The sequence below is a fragment of the Aegilops tauschii genome, chromosome 3 (assembly GCF_002575655.3).
Source record: "Aegilops tauschii subsp. strangulata cultivar AL8/78 chromosome 3, Aet v6.0, whole genome shotgun sequence".
Taxonomy (NCBI): Eukaryota; Viridiplantae; Streptophyta; class Magnoliopsida; order Poales; family Poaceae; genus Aegilops; species Aegilops tauschii.
The window spans coordinates 88,619,542-88,633,118 of NC_053037.3; positions in this window are offsets into that span (position 1 = coordinate 88,619,542).

The following is a 13,577-nucleotide window of genomic DNA, read 5'->3' on the forward strand; positions in this document are numbered from 1 at the left end:
GTTGATGGCGAACCAAGAAGCGATGCCAAGTGCCGCCTCTTGCTGAGAGCCTTTGTTCTCGGCCACAGAAGGATCTTTGCCGACACACCAAAGTTTGTCGTGTCGTTTTGGTTTGCTAACTGTTCCTCTCGGCGAACCTCCGAGCAGGGGCGCCCAGTTCATGCCACATGTTCTTTTTCTGAGAGCCTGTATTCTACTCTCGGGTAGCTGGCCAAATTGCACCAGTTCAGTCACCTTTGTCGAGAGGTGTACTTGGCATCGTTATCTTTTTTGAGTGGTGCCCTCGGCAAATTTGTTTCTAGTATTTCTTTAATTCGGTTGCTAATCATCCCTGCAACAAATCATATAGAGCAATAGTATTTCACATATTATAGCAATTATATCACATCCCACATATCACAAAAGGTGCAACATCATAGCCAAGTCATCATTCCACGACACAGAGGCAATATATGTTCTCACGCACACAAGCACAAGTTCTCAAGCACACACACATGGAAGAGTACAAGCATATGAAGTCAACAAGCAAGAAGTTCATCAACATAACTTGAAGTTCACATGATTTTGGATATCAGAGTGGCAACATCGGGAGCCACCATTTGGCTTTGCTTGCCCAACTCCAAGTGCAACTACCGGCACATTGTTCGATGCTTATGATGAATTGAACTATAAGCATTTGGGACAATAAGATGAATACATATGGTAAGGACGAAAATGGTAATAGAAAGGTTCAAACAAAACTCACAACGTTCAAGTCTTGCACTAGTTTGCCCTGGATAGCACAAAGATTTTCCACCATCACTTGTAACAACTTCATTTGTACATTTTGTGCCTCCATCCTAGCCCGGTCTTCATCTCGTTCTCTCCAAGCCTCCTCTCGCATTTTCCTTTCTTCAAGTCAAGTCTGCAATATGTCAATGCAATGTCATCACTGTTGAAATGCAAACATGCAAGACCATGAAGGATCAATGAAGAAGACCTGACCTGAATTTTCTCAAACATGACCATGGAATGTTGTATGCAAGGCTCTATGATAGGACTAGAGCTAGTACTCATAGCTCGGATCATGGAGAGTTTGGGAAGCTGGAGGTTATGATGAAAGCAACGTAAACTCCCATCCGGCCACCCGGCCTACCCCCCCTCCCGCGCACGACAGTAGCCACCTTAGGGCCAAAGTCCCCCACGTGGGGATCAACCTGGTCCTCGTACATCTCCTTGTATTGGAGTCCCCTTTAACCGGGCATTAGGGATGATCCAGTCATTCTCCAGGGGAGGGGGGGGGTCCTTGTCCTTTTTGGTACGTTTCGAGCTCCATGCCGTAAAGTAAGAGATTATGCTGCTATTAGCTATTTTCTGTAAAAGAAAGCGGTCAAAACAATGAAGGGCGCACTCACGCATGAAGTAGATCTTGATGAAAAGAAATGAGGGCCGAGTCGCTATTACCTCGTGTTCAACCTGGCATGTTGGATCTGTCCACTTTTCGATAATCTTATCCTAGCACAGAAATTGGTTGGCACATCACCGAGGAACCACCTAAGTAAAGAAAAAGCATCTAGGAAAGGAAGCTAAGTTGCGGCCATGTAGGGAATAATATGCAACTGTCACTTGCCTTGAAGTATTTGTCATGTGAAAGATGCTTCTTTCGAGCATCCTTTTTTTCAATCCCGAGTTTGAGATATTCCTCTTCATGCTTGACCACTAATCGGACGTGCTCCTCATAGTGCATGCTGTGGACAAGTTTCTTGGCAATGTTCCTCATGACCACATTTGCGCGATCCTACTCACCCTCAAGGCGAGTAAAGAAATCCTACAATCATGCATACATGCGCGAAGGGTAAAATCACGATTATAACAATTTTAAAACTTTTGGTGTTGACATTGCGGTGTTTCAAAGGGACTTAACCACCCATATGGCGGCGCTGGTGTAAACCCTCTTTCTTTTGTCCGGGAAATCTGGAGCATGTTTATAGTGCTCCCATGACCTAGTTGGCTTTATGGCATCGTTCAGAAAAGTGACAAGGCTAAGGTAAATTATCCTACATAGACCCCAAATGATGTCAATCGGCACACGTGGCGGACACGTCTCACCGACATGTGTGAGGCTCGTGCACAATGGGAAGCTATATGTGATGAAATATTCAAGGTACATCATGTCGCTTGAAGCTACGTCAGTATTTCCCCAAAGAGGAAGGGATGATGCAGCACAGCGGCGGTAGGTATTTCCCTCAGATATGAAACCAAGGTTATCGAACCAAGCAACACAACGTAAACAATCCTTGCACACAAATAACAACACCTCACAACCCGACGTGTTAAAGGGGTTGTCAATCCCTTTCGGGTAACGGCGCCAGAAATTGGCGCGGAGCCGGGAGAAAGTTGTAATAGATTGAATAAATAGATCACAAATAAAATAAAGTGCAGCAAAGTATTTTTGTATTTTTGGTTTAATAGATCTGAATAAAAAGTGCAAATAAAATAGATTGCAAAGCAAATATATGAGAAAGAAGACCCAGGGGCTGTAGGTTTCACTAGTGGCTTCTCTCGAGAAAGATAGCAAACGATGGGTAAACAAATTACTGTTGGGCAATTGATAGAACCTCAAATAATTATGACGATATCCAGGCAATGATCATTACATAGGCATCACGTCCAAGATTAGTAGACCGACTCCTGCCTGCATCTACTACTATTACTCCACACATCGACCGCTATCCAGCATGCATCTAGTGTATTAAGTTCATGGAAAAACAGAGTAATGCAATAAGAACGATGACATGATGTAGACAAGATCTATCTATGTAGAGATAGACCCCATCATTTTATCCTTAGTAGCAGCAATACATACGTGTCGTTTCCCTTTCTGTCAGTAGGATCAAGCACCGTAAGATCGAACCCACTACCGGGCACCTCTTCCCATTGCAAGATAAATAGATCAAGTTGGCCAAACAAAACCCAAATATCGGAGAAGAAATACGAGGCTATAAGAGATCAAAGAAACTCAAATAACTTTCATGGATATAAAAAGATATACTGATCATAAACTCAAAGTTCATCGGATCCCAACAAACACACCGCAAAAAGAGTTACATCATATGGTTCTCCAAGAGACCATTGTATTGAGAATTCAACGAGGGAGAGAAAGCCATCTAGCTAATAACTACGGACCCGAAGGTCTACAAAGAACTACTCACGCATCATCGAAGAGGCACCAATGGAGGTGGTGAACCCCATCCGAGATGGTGTCTAGATTGAATCTGGTGGTTCTGGACTCTGCGGCGGCTGGATGAATATTTCGTCGACTCCCCTAGGGTTCTGGGATTTTTGGGGGTATTTATAGAGCAAAGAGACAGTCTGGGGGCACCCGAGGTGGGCACAACCCACAAGGGCGCGCCTGGGCCTCCTGGCGCGCCCTGGTGAGTTGTCCCCTCCTCGGGACTCCCCCAGGTGCAACCAGGGCCCGTTGTGTTCCTTCTGGCCCATAAAAAAATCATCGTGGAGTTCGTGGCATTTGGACTCCGTCTAATATTGATTTCCTGCGATGTAAAAAACATGGAAAAAACAGCAACTGGCACTTGGCACTATGTCAATAGGTTAGTACCAAAAAATGATATAAAATGACTGTAAAATGATTATAAAACATCCAAGATTGATAATAAAATAGCATGGAACAATAAAAAATTATAGATACGTTGGAGACGTATCAGTACACAAGCTAGTAATTCATAAGAATCGATAGAACCACTTACTTCCTCCGGTTTGAATAATCACGATGTGTTTATGTGCACATGGTCGATGAGGCAGCTTTAAAGGCCTGCACAACCACACTTTCATCGTTGAAGTAGTGCTCCCAGTCGACCCCTTTGCCCGCCATCCCTCCACTTTGTGGTCCTCCGCTCACTCGTGAGGACACATCCTTGAAGGACATATGCCCTAGAGGCAATAATAAAGTTGTTATTTTATATTTCCTTATTCATTATAAAGGTTTATTATTCATGCTAGAATTGTATTGATTGGAACATGTGTGAATACATAAACAAATACCGTGTCCCTAGTGAGCGTCTACTAGACTAGCTCGTTGATCAAAGATGGTTAAGGTTTCCTAACCATGGACATGTGTTGTCATTTGATAACGGGATCACATCATTAGGAGAATGATGTGATGGACAAGACCCATCCGTTAGCTTAGCATAATGATCATTCAGTTTATTGCTATTGCTTTCTTCATGTCAAACACATGTTCCTTTGACTATGAGATTATGCAACTTCCGGATACCGGAGGAATACCTTGTGTGCTATCAAACGTCACAACGTAACTTGGTGATTATAAAGATGTTCTACAGGTATCTCCGAAGGTGTTTATTGAGTTGGCATAGATCAAGATTAGGATTTGTTATTCCGAGTATCGGAGAGGTATCTCTGGGCCCTCTCGATAATACACATCATAAGAAGCCTTGCAAGCAAAGTGAATAATGAGTTATTTGCAAGATGATGTATTACATAATGAGTAAAGAGACTTGCCGGTAACGATATTGAACTAGGTATAGAGATACCGACGATCGAATCTTAGGCAAGTAACATACCGATGGACAAAGGGAACTATGTATGATGTCATAACGGTTCGACCGATAAAGATCTTCGTGGAATATGTAGGAGCCAATATGGGCATCCAGGTTCCGCTATTGGTTATTGACCGGAGATGTGTCTCAGTCATTTCTACATAGTTCTCGAACCCGTAGGGTCCACACACTTAACGTTCGATGACGATATAGTATTATATGAGTTATGTGATTTGGTGACCGAATGTTGTTCGGAGTCCCGGATGATATCACGTACATGACCAGGAGTCTCGAAATGATCAAGAGGTAAAGATTGATATATAGGACGATGGTATTCGGACACCAGAAGTGTTTCGGGGGTACCGGGTACTTATCGGGTCACTGGAAGTGGTTCCGGGCACCCCCGGCAAAAGATATGGGCCTAATGGGCCAAGAGGGGAAATGCACCAGCCACAAGGGGCTGGTGCGCCCCCATATGGGCCGGCCTAAGGAGGGGAAGGAAAGGGGGAAGGGAAAGGAAAGTGTGGATTAGGATTCGCACTTCCTTCCCTCTCCCCCTCTTTCCTTCTCAATTGGTTAAATATGGCAGGGGGCGCCACTTGGGGAGGACCCCAAGTAGGATTCGGCCTACTTGGGGTGCCTCCTGGCAGCCTCCCCTCTTCCTCCCACCTATATATATATATATGTGTGTGTGTGTGTGGGGGGGGGGGCGCCCTAGCACACCCCAGACAATTGTCTAGCCGTGTGCAGCGCCGCCCTCCACCATTTACAACCCCGGTCATCTTTTCTAGTGCTTAGGTGAAGCCCTGCGGAGATCACTTCACCATCACCATCACCACGCCGTCGTGCTGACGGAACTCATCTACTTGAAGGAAATATTTCCTAGAGGCAATAATAAAGTTGTTATTTATATTTCCTTATATCATGATAAATGTTTATTATTCATGCTAGAATTGTATTAACCGGAAACTTAGTACATGTGTGAATACATAGACAAACAGAGTGTCCCTAGTATGCCTCTACTTGACTAGCTCGTTAATCAAAGATGGTTAAGTTTCCTAGCCATAGACATGTGTTGTCATTTGATCAATGGGATCACATCATTAGAGAATGATGTGATGGGCAAGACCCATTCGTTAGCTTAGCACTATGATCGTTTAGTTTATTGCTATTGCTTTCTTCATGACTTATACATGTTCCTCTGACTATGAGATTATGCAACTCCCGAATACCGGAGGAACACCTTGTGTGCTATCAAACGTCACAACGTAACTGGGTGATTACAAAGATGCTCTACAGGTGTCTCCGAAGGTGTTTATTGGGTTGGCATAGATCGAGATTAGGATTTGTTACTCCGTGTATCGAAGAGGTATCTGTGGGCCCTCTCGGTAATGCACATCACTATAAGCCTTGCAAGCAATGTGACTAATGAGTTAGTTGCGGGATGATGCATTACGAAACGAGTAAAGAGACTTGCCGATAACGAGATTGAACTAGGTATGGTGATACCGACGATCGAATCTCGGGCAAGTAACATACCGATGACAAAGGGAACAACGTATGTTGTTATGCGGTTTGATCGATAAAGATCTTCGTAGAATATGTAGGAGCCAATATGAGCATCCAGGTTCCGCCATTGGTTATTGACCAGAGATGAGTCTCAGTCATGTCTACATAGTTCTCGAACCAGTAGGGTCCGCACGCTTAACGTTCGATAACGATTTGCATTATGAGTTATGGGATTTGATGACCGAAGGTTGTTCGGAGTCTCGGATGAGATCACAGACATGACGAGGAGTCTCGAAATGGTCGAGACATAAAGATCGATATATTGGAAGGCTATATTCGGACATCGGAAAGGTTCCGAGTGATTCGGGTAGTTTTGGAGTACCGGAGAGTTACGGGATATCGCCGGGGGAAGTAGTGGGCTTTAATGGGCCATACGAGAAAGGAGAGAAGGCCCTCAAGGGGTGGCTGCGCGCCCCCCATGGCAAGTCCGAATTGGACTAGGGAGGGGGCGGCGGCCCCCTCTCTTTCCTTCCCCCTCTCCTACTCCTTCCCTCTCTCCCCTCTTGGAAAAGGAAGGGGACTCCAACTAGGATCCTAGTTGGATTCCCCTATAGGCGCGCCTCTCCTAGGCTAGCCTCCTCCTCCTCCCTCTATATACCTGGCCAAGGGGGCACTCCAAAGCACATCAGACAATCTCTTAGCCGTGTGCGGTGCCCCCCTCCACAGTTCCACACCGCGGTCATATCGTTGTAGTGCTTAGGCGAAGCCCTGTGCCGGTAACTTCATCATCACCGTCACCACGTCGTCGTGCTGACGGAACTCTCCCTCGGCCTCAACTGGATCAAGAGTACGAGGGACGTCATCGAGCTGAACGTGTGCTGAACATGGAGGTGCCGTACGTTCGGTGCTAGAATCGGTCGGATCGTGAAGACGTACGACTACATCAACCGCGTTCACTACACAAAAAAGACACATCCGTGACATTTTGGGCCGAACGAATTTTTTTTCTGTCATACTTATGACACTTCTATGACGATAATTGTGACAAAACCCGGTATCATCATAGATGTGGTGGGGTCCTACTTCTATGACAAAAAATCATGACAGAAAATGGGCTTTTCGTCCTGGGCGGGCCGGAGACGCAGCTGCATGACATACTTTGGGCCGTCCATGACGGAAAAAACCATGGTAGAAGCGAGGGTGAGGAAAATATCGGGGAGTTCCCGGTTGCGGTGGGTGGTCGGGGGCCGAGCGATGCGCATTTATCTCGTACATACGCGCGTGTGCGCGAGGCGTTGGGCTCTAACTGAACCCGAGCGAGGCGTTGGGCTCTAACTGAACCCGAGCGATTGCACTGCAGGCTACGCGTTACTGAACCCGAGCGATCGATCGATCCCTTGCTGTTAACTGAACCCGAGGGATTCCTTCGCTACTGCTGCTAACTGAAGCCGATCGATGCTGCCTCTGGATGTACAGTGAGCGTTGTTCGGGGGGGGGGGGTTTGGATGAACAGTTCTCGGTGGGGGGTTGGATGAACAGGACCCCGTGGTAGTAGAGGCCGTTGCCGCTGGATGAACAGTAGCCCGATCGATCGAGCCGGTGGATGAACATGACCCCGTGGAGGGCTGGATGAATAGGATCCCGTGGAGGGCTGGTTGAACAGTAGCCGGTGGAGGGCTGGATGAACAGTAGCCCGTGGAGGGGTGGTTGAATATGACCCCGTGGAGAGGGCTGGTTGAACAGTAGCCGATGGAGGAGCGCGCGGTGGAGGCTGGATGAACAGGAGCCCGTGGATGAACAGTCGTAGGTGGAGGCTGGAGGAGGTCGATGATGGATGAACAGTAGCCGTGGAGGCTGCAGGAGGTCGACGGTGGAGATGAACAGTATCCCGTGGAGTCCCGTTTTGCGGTACGCCACACCCCTCCCGATGAATAGGACCCCCGTTTCGACCGTAGCGCTCCAACATAAGTCCGTTTCCTCCGTTTTGCGGTACGCCACACCCCTCCCGATCAACAGGACCCCGTTTCCTCCGTTTTGCGGTACGCCAGACCCCTCCCGATGAACAGGATCCCGTTTCGACTGTGGCCGGTCGAACACAAGGCCGTTTCCTCCGTTCTACGGTACGCCAGGCCTCGTTTCCATCGGCTATTCCGTCCAAGCCGGTTGGCTCCCGATGAACACGACAACACATTCCGTTTTGACCCAGCCAGTTGGCTCCCCATGAACACGATGACGATGCAGCTTCTTCGTTCCGACCCAGCCATGTACACGAGCCCTGGCTGTACGTATGTGCGAGTAGGCGTTCGAGACCCCGCTCGTATGTACGTACGTGGCCGTATTTACTTTCTTGCACCCTGGCCGCTGTACGTACGTGTACATGCTACGTGCGCGCCTCTACTACGACACGTGCGCGCCTCTACACGACCAGTATGTACGTACACGTTCGCGACCAGAATGACAATGCTACGTACGCTTCGACCAGGTGGGTCCCGACTGTCAGGCACTTCCTTGCGTGCAAAGATATAGCTGGTGGGTCCCAGCAGTCAGGGGGGAAACGTTTTTTTTGCGAAATACGGTGGCCCGTCCGGTGAGTCCCTGCTGTCAGGTGGAGGAATCATTATTTTCTGTGTAATAAAGAGACACTTCCTTACTGCGGCCGTGGACCCAGCTGTTAGCCTCTCAACGTACAGTACTCTTCCGATGGAAGTCGTTCGTTGACCACATTGACCACGTCACGCCGAGAGCATAAGGCGGTGGACGACGGCGAGGCCTAGGAAGGGAACGACGCGGAGCCGGGGTGTAACACCCCAAAAATTTAACCATGATTTATTGATTTAAGTTTTGCCAGGAGAATTTTTTTTATTTTTCTGGATTTATCTTTGATTTCAGAACCTTTCTTTTCTTTGATATTGTGGAGTTTTTGCCCCAAGTAAAAAAAACTTTTCAAAGATATTATTTGGACTTGTATACCCTATCTTGTGCATTTCTTTTATCAGTGAAATTTTCTATATGATTATTTTCCTTGAGCTCTATATCATTAAAAATGATTTTTCTTAAGCTTTAGAGCCTCTTTTGCACTACAACCCTTTGATAGATTTATTTAAAAATCCCACCAAAATTTGGGGATGACATGTGATGTTCCTAGATCACTTTTGTGCAAAAATACCCTTTAGTCATTTGGAGATTTTGAGCTTTTCCCCAAGTTTTCAAATCTGGTCCAGTTTGCACTTTTGCACTACAACCTATTTAAATATTTCTTTAAAACTTACACCAAAATTTGGGGATGTTAGTAGGAGTATATTATTCAACTTTATGCAAAAACCCACTGGTGTTCTATGGAAAATTTGAGCAAAACATCCTCTTTTGCTCTCTGGACCAGATTGGCCTTTTCTACTGCAACTCCAATTTTTATTGCTCTGTTGCCCATGATTCTTCTTCTTGCTTATAGTCCACCCTACAAAACCCTTAAGTTCAGGAGAATGCACCCATGAGAGTATTTTTGGTCCATGAAACTATGCCTTTTCTTTCTGTCCAGAAATGGTTCTCTCAAAAACTTCCACTAGCAAGTTTCTGTTTTTGCCAAACTAACCTTGCCATCCTCCTTTTCATCTAAAGAGACTAGGATCTGGAGATTTTGGCCACCCCAAGAGTTGCCTAGATGCCCTTAGCATTCTGTCAAGCACCTTGTGTGCATGGTCAGATTTGACATAATTTTTAGTTTGCACACTGGACCTGCTTACTTTGCCTAACCACCATGTCCACTAACCTCCTTGCAAACAATAACCTAGACCTAACAAACCTCACATGATGTGGAGCCCTCTGGCATGCCATGGCATTTTGTCGAACAGCTCGCGTGCGTGCGCTGGGCGCGCCCAGAGCGCACGTTTTGCACGCGCGCGCACCGAGTCGCCGCGTCCCACTGTCGTCGCCCCGCGCTCGTTCTGGCCCTTCCCCACTCGCAGCAGACACGCCCTGACTCCTCCCTCGCCGCAGAGCCGCTCCTGGAGCTCCACAGCGCCGCCGTCAGGTCGGCCGTGGCCGCTAGCGGCCGGCCACAGCAGGCCCCTGCCCTGGACGGCGCCGCCCGAGCCACAGCCGCGCGCCAGCTCGCCCTGAACAGCTCGAGCTCATCCCCTCACCCTGCCAGACCCCGCCAGCCATCGCCACGCGCCCCTGGCTACAGAACGGCGGTTCGCCTTCGAGCTTATCCCCGGCCGCCGCGGAACCGACCTACTCGCGCTATAAATAGGACGCCCGAGCTCGCCTAGGCCCTCAGGCAACCTCAAGCCAACCCTCTGGAGCTCCCCTAGCCCGCAATCGACGGAGGAAGGCCGTCTTCCCCATCTCCGGTAGGTTCGGCCGCCGCCACTCCCCGGCTCCGCTCGTCGCAACCAGAGCCTCCCCCGTCCAACCAGTGCCACCATCCCCTTCCCCTCGATCTCGCGGAGCCACCCAACACCTCAAATTCGCTCGGGAACCGTCGTAGCACGAACCCCCAAACTCACCCGAAGCTGCCGTCCGCCGCGGAGCTCGCCGCCGGCGACTCCCTCTATCCCCGCCACCTCCTCGACCACCGGGAGGACCGCCCTGGCCTGGCGGATCCATCCCCGCCCTCAGAACCCCGCGAGGAGCCGCCGTTCGCCGGAGCCCCGCCTCTGTTCGGCCAGAGGAGGAAGGAGGCGGGGGCGACCGGTCAAACTTGACCAGTGGGCCCCCTGGACCCACTGTCAGCGACCCCGAGCCGGTCCACGCTGGCTAAGTGGACACGTAAAGCGCAGAGTACGTTTTCCCCTCGAACCGTTTTTCCTTTTCTGTTTCTTTTATTTATTTATTTTTACAGAAAGTTGACTAAAATTTGACTGGCTATAACTTTTTAAATAAAACTCCAAATGAGTTGATTCTTTTTCCTACCTCTCTCAAATTTCATCTAGTTTATTTTCATATTTATTTGAAAAAAATTCAGACAACTTTTTGTACTGTTTTGAAACTATGTGTTAATTTGAATATTTTCAAAAATAGGATTTTTGGGGAGAGGAGAAAACTTTCAAAAGTTCTGGAATGCACCCTGCCTCTCCACAACTTGAAGGCAAGCATTCTGAACCCTGGCATAATATTGTCGTGTGTTGTTTGATACGGTTACAACACCCCTCGTCTCGGAGTTTCCGTTATTTTATGCAATGATATGAACATACTCATAAGTGCATATTGATGATTCCGTGCTATTGGAATTTGATACGTTGTGATAGTAATCACCATCGTATGCCTTTCATGCATACCGGAAGGAATCCGGGAAAGCCTCTGTCTTGGGTAGACACGGGCTTGTCTCTAGTCCTCCGTCGAGACGGTTGTGTCTGGTATGGCATGATGAGGTATGGTGAGTGGTGATTCTGTCCGTTGGTTGAAATATATCTGTTATGCTAATCATGCAGGGAATACTAAAACCTCCTGAGTCGACCATAGATCAAGTCTTGTTCCAGTAACCCCCATACTTGTTTCGTACTACCACTTGTCCCTGCCATAGGTAGGGTACGGCTCAGTAAGTTGTCAACCCCTTTCCTAGCACACACCGTACAGAGAGGCCATGGTGGAAGATACCGGCTGCATCCGGTAGGCATGCCACCTGGTTCGGGGGCATGGGTGTTTCCGGTTGGGACCGAGAGGGGGGCACCCCTTAGAGCGCGCGATATAAATTTGATCCCATGCTACGCGAGGTTGTAGCCTCCCCACTCAGAGTTTTGCTTAACAGGTGTCGTGGGTGATTCCAGACACCGGTAAGTTAGGCCCGATGGACTAAAGGAATCCGTTACTCGTGGGTAAAGAGTACACCCTCTGCAGAGGTTAAATCTATTCGAATAGCCGTGTCCATGGGTAAGGACTACAGTCTGAGATGGGTCAAGTGTCGGTCTTAGTGTCGGTCTTCGGAGGAGAAACTACTAAACCGGAACATGGATCATGACCTGTGACTTATGATGATTATGATTATTATTATATTGGACTAACCCTTTTTATTACTTGAATTATTGAGTATCCCTGGGACGGTTCTACCTCCTGGATATTCATTGTGATTATTTTCTTATAAGCCCTTTATGTGGTGTCGCTCAGACGCCCGACTGTGGCATGCTTGTTATTTGTTTACTTTATAAGCCCTTTATGTGGTGTCGCTCAGACGCCCGACTGTGGCATGCTTGTTATTTGTTTACTTTATAAGCCCTTTATGTGGTGTCGCTCAGACGCCCGATTGTGGCATGCTTGTTATTTGTTTACTTTATAAGCCCTTTATGTGGTGTCGCATAGATGCCCGACTGTGGCATGCTTGTTATTTGTTTACTTTATAAGCCCTTTATGTGGTGTCGCTCAGACGCCCGACTGTGGCATGGTTGTTATTTGTTTACTTTATAAGCCCTTTATGTGGTGTCGCTCAGACGCCCGACTGTGGCATGGTTGTTATTTGTTTACTTTATAAGCCCTTTATGTGGTGTCGCTCAGACGCCCGACTGTGGCATGCTCGTTATTTGTTTACCTTATAAGCCCTTTATGTGGTGTCGCATAGACGCCCGACTGTGGCATGCTTGTTACTTATTTTACTTTATAAGCCCTTTATGTGGTGTCGCTCAGACGCCCGACTGAGGCACTGTTTCTGTTGTCGTCCTTTCGAGGCGTCGCTTCAGACATCCGCTCGGTGCATTTTTATTTCTATTCTCGGATTGCATATTCATGTTTTATATGAACAACCTTCTTGCGTGCAACATGGGTTTTGATTTCATGACTGACGTTGTGATCATAGAATATTTCAGAGCATGATTATCGTTTGTTATAGTATACCCGTGTTCATAATGTTTGCGAGTACATTCAAAGTACTCACTGGCTTGTCCCTGGCTATTGTCTTGGCCAGATTTCTTGCTTGGAGAGGAGCGTTGCGATGTCAGCCCCGGAACCCAAGCAATGGTCACAACAGCCTCGCGAAGATAGGAGTTAACCTGGTCAGCTGTTCCTGTGGGAAATGGAGTCCCATGGCCACTGATGAACCACAAACCGCTTCCGCCATCAACCACTAGAAACCATTTGTTGTACTCATAGGCCAGAATGGTCTTGTACCACATATTTTGTATTTTGCTAGGAATTTCTGTATCAAGTTGGTGCCTCATCAGCTAACAGTAATCCTGGGGCTGGTGAGCACAAGGACCATTTTTGGGAAATTGATACCCCAAAAATCCGGTCCTGACAAACTTGGTATCAGAGCCAGGCTGACCATTGGCTAATCCTATCTTAGCCAGGTCAATAAACCTAGGTTAACCAGCCCACCAGACCATAACCTAGCCCCGGCCAAGCTTCTCGCGTAAGATAGCCCCACAGTGACCCGACACCTTTTGGCAGTCGGTGCCCAACCTATCAGCCTAGCCTGTCGATCACGCGCCAGTGACCGACGCCTAAATTGTCTCATTCGCAAGTGTGCGAAGGAAGACTCCATCCCCCTTTTTCTATAAAAGGGCACGCTAACCTCAACACAGCACA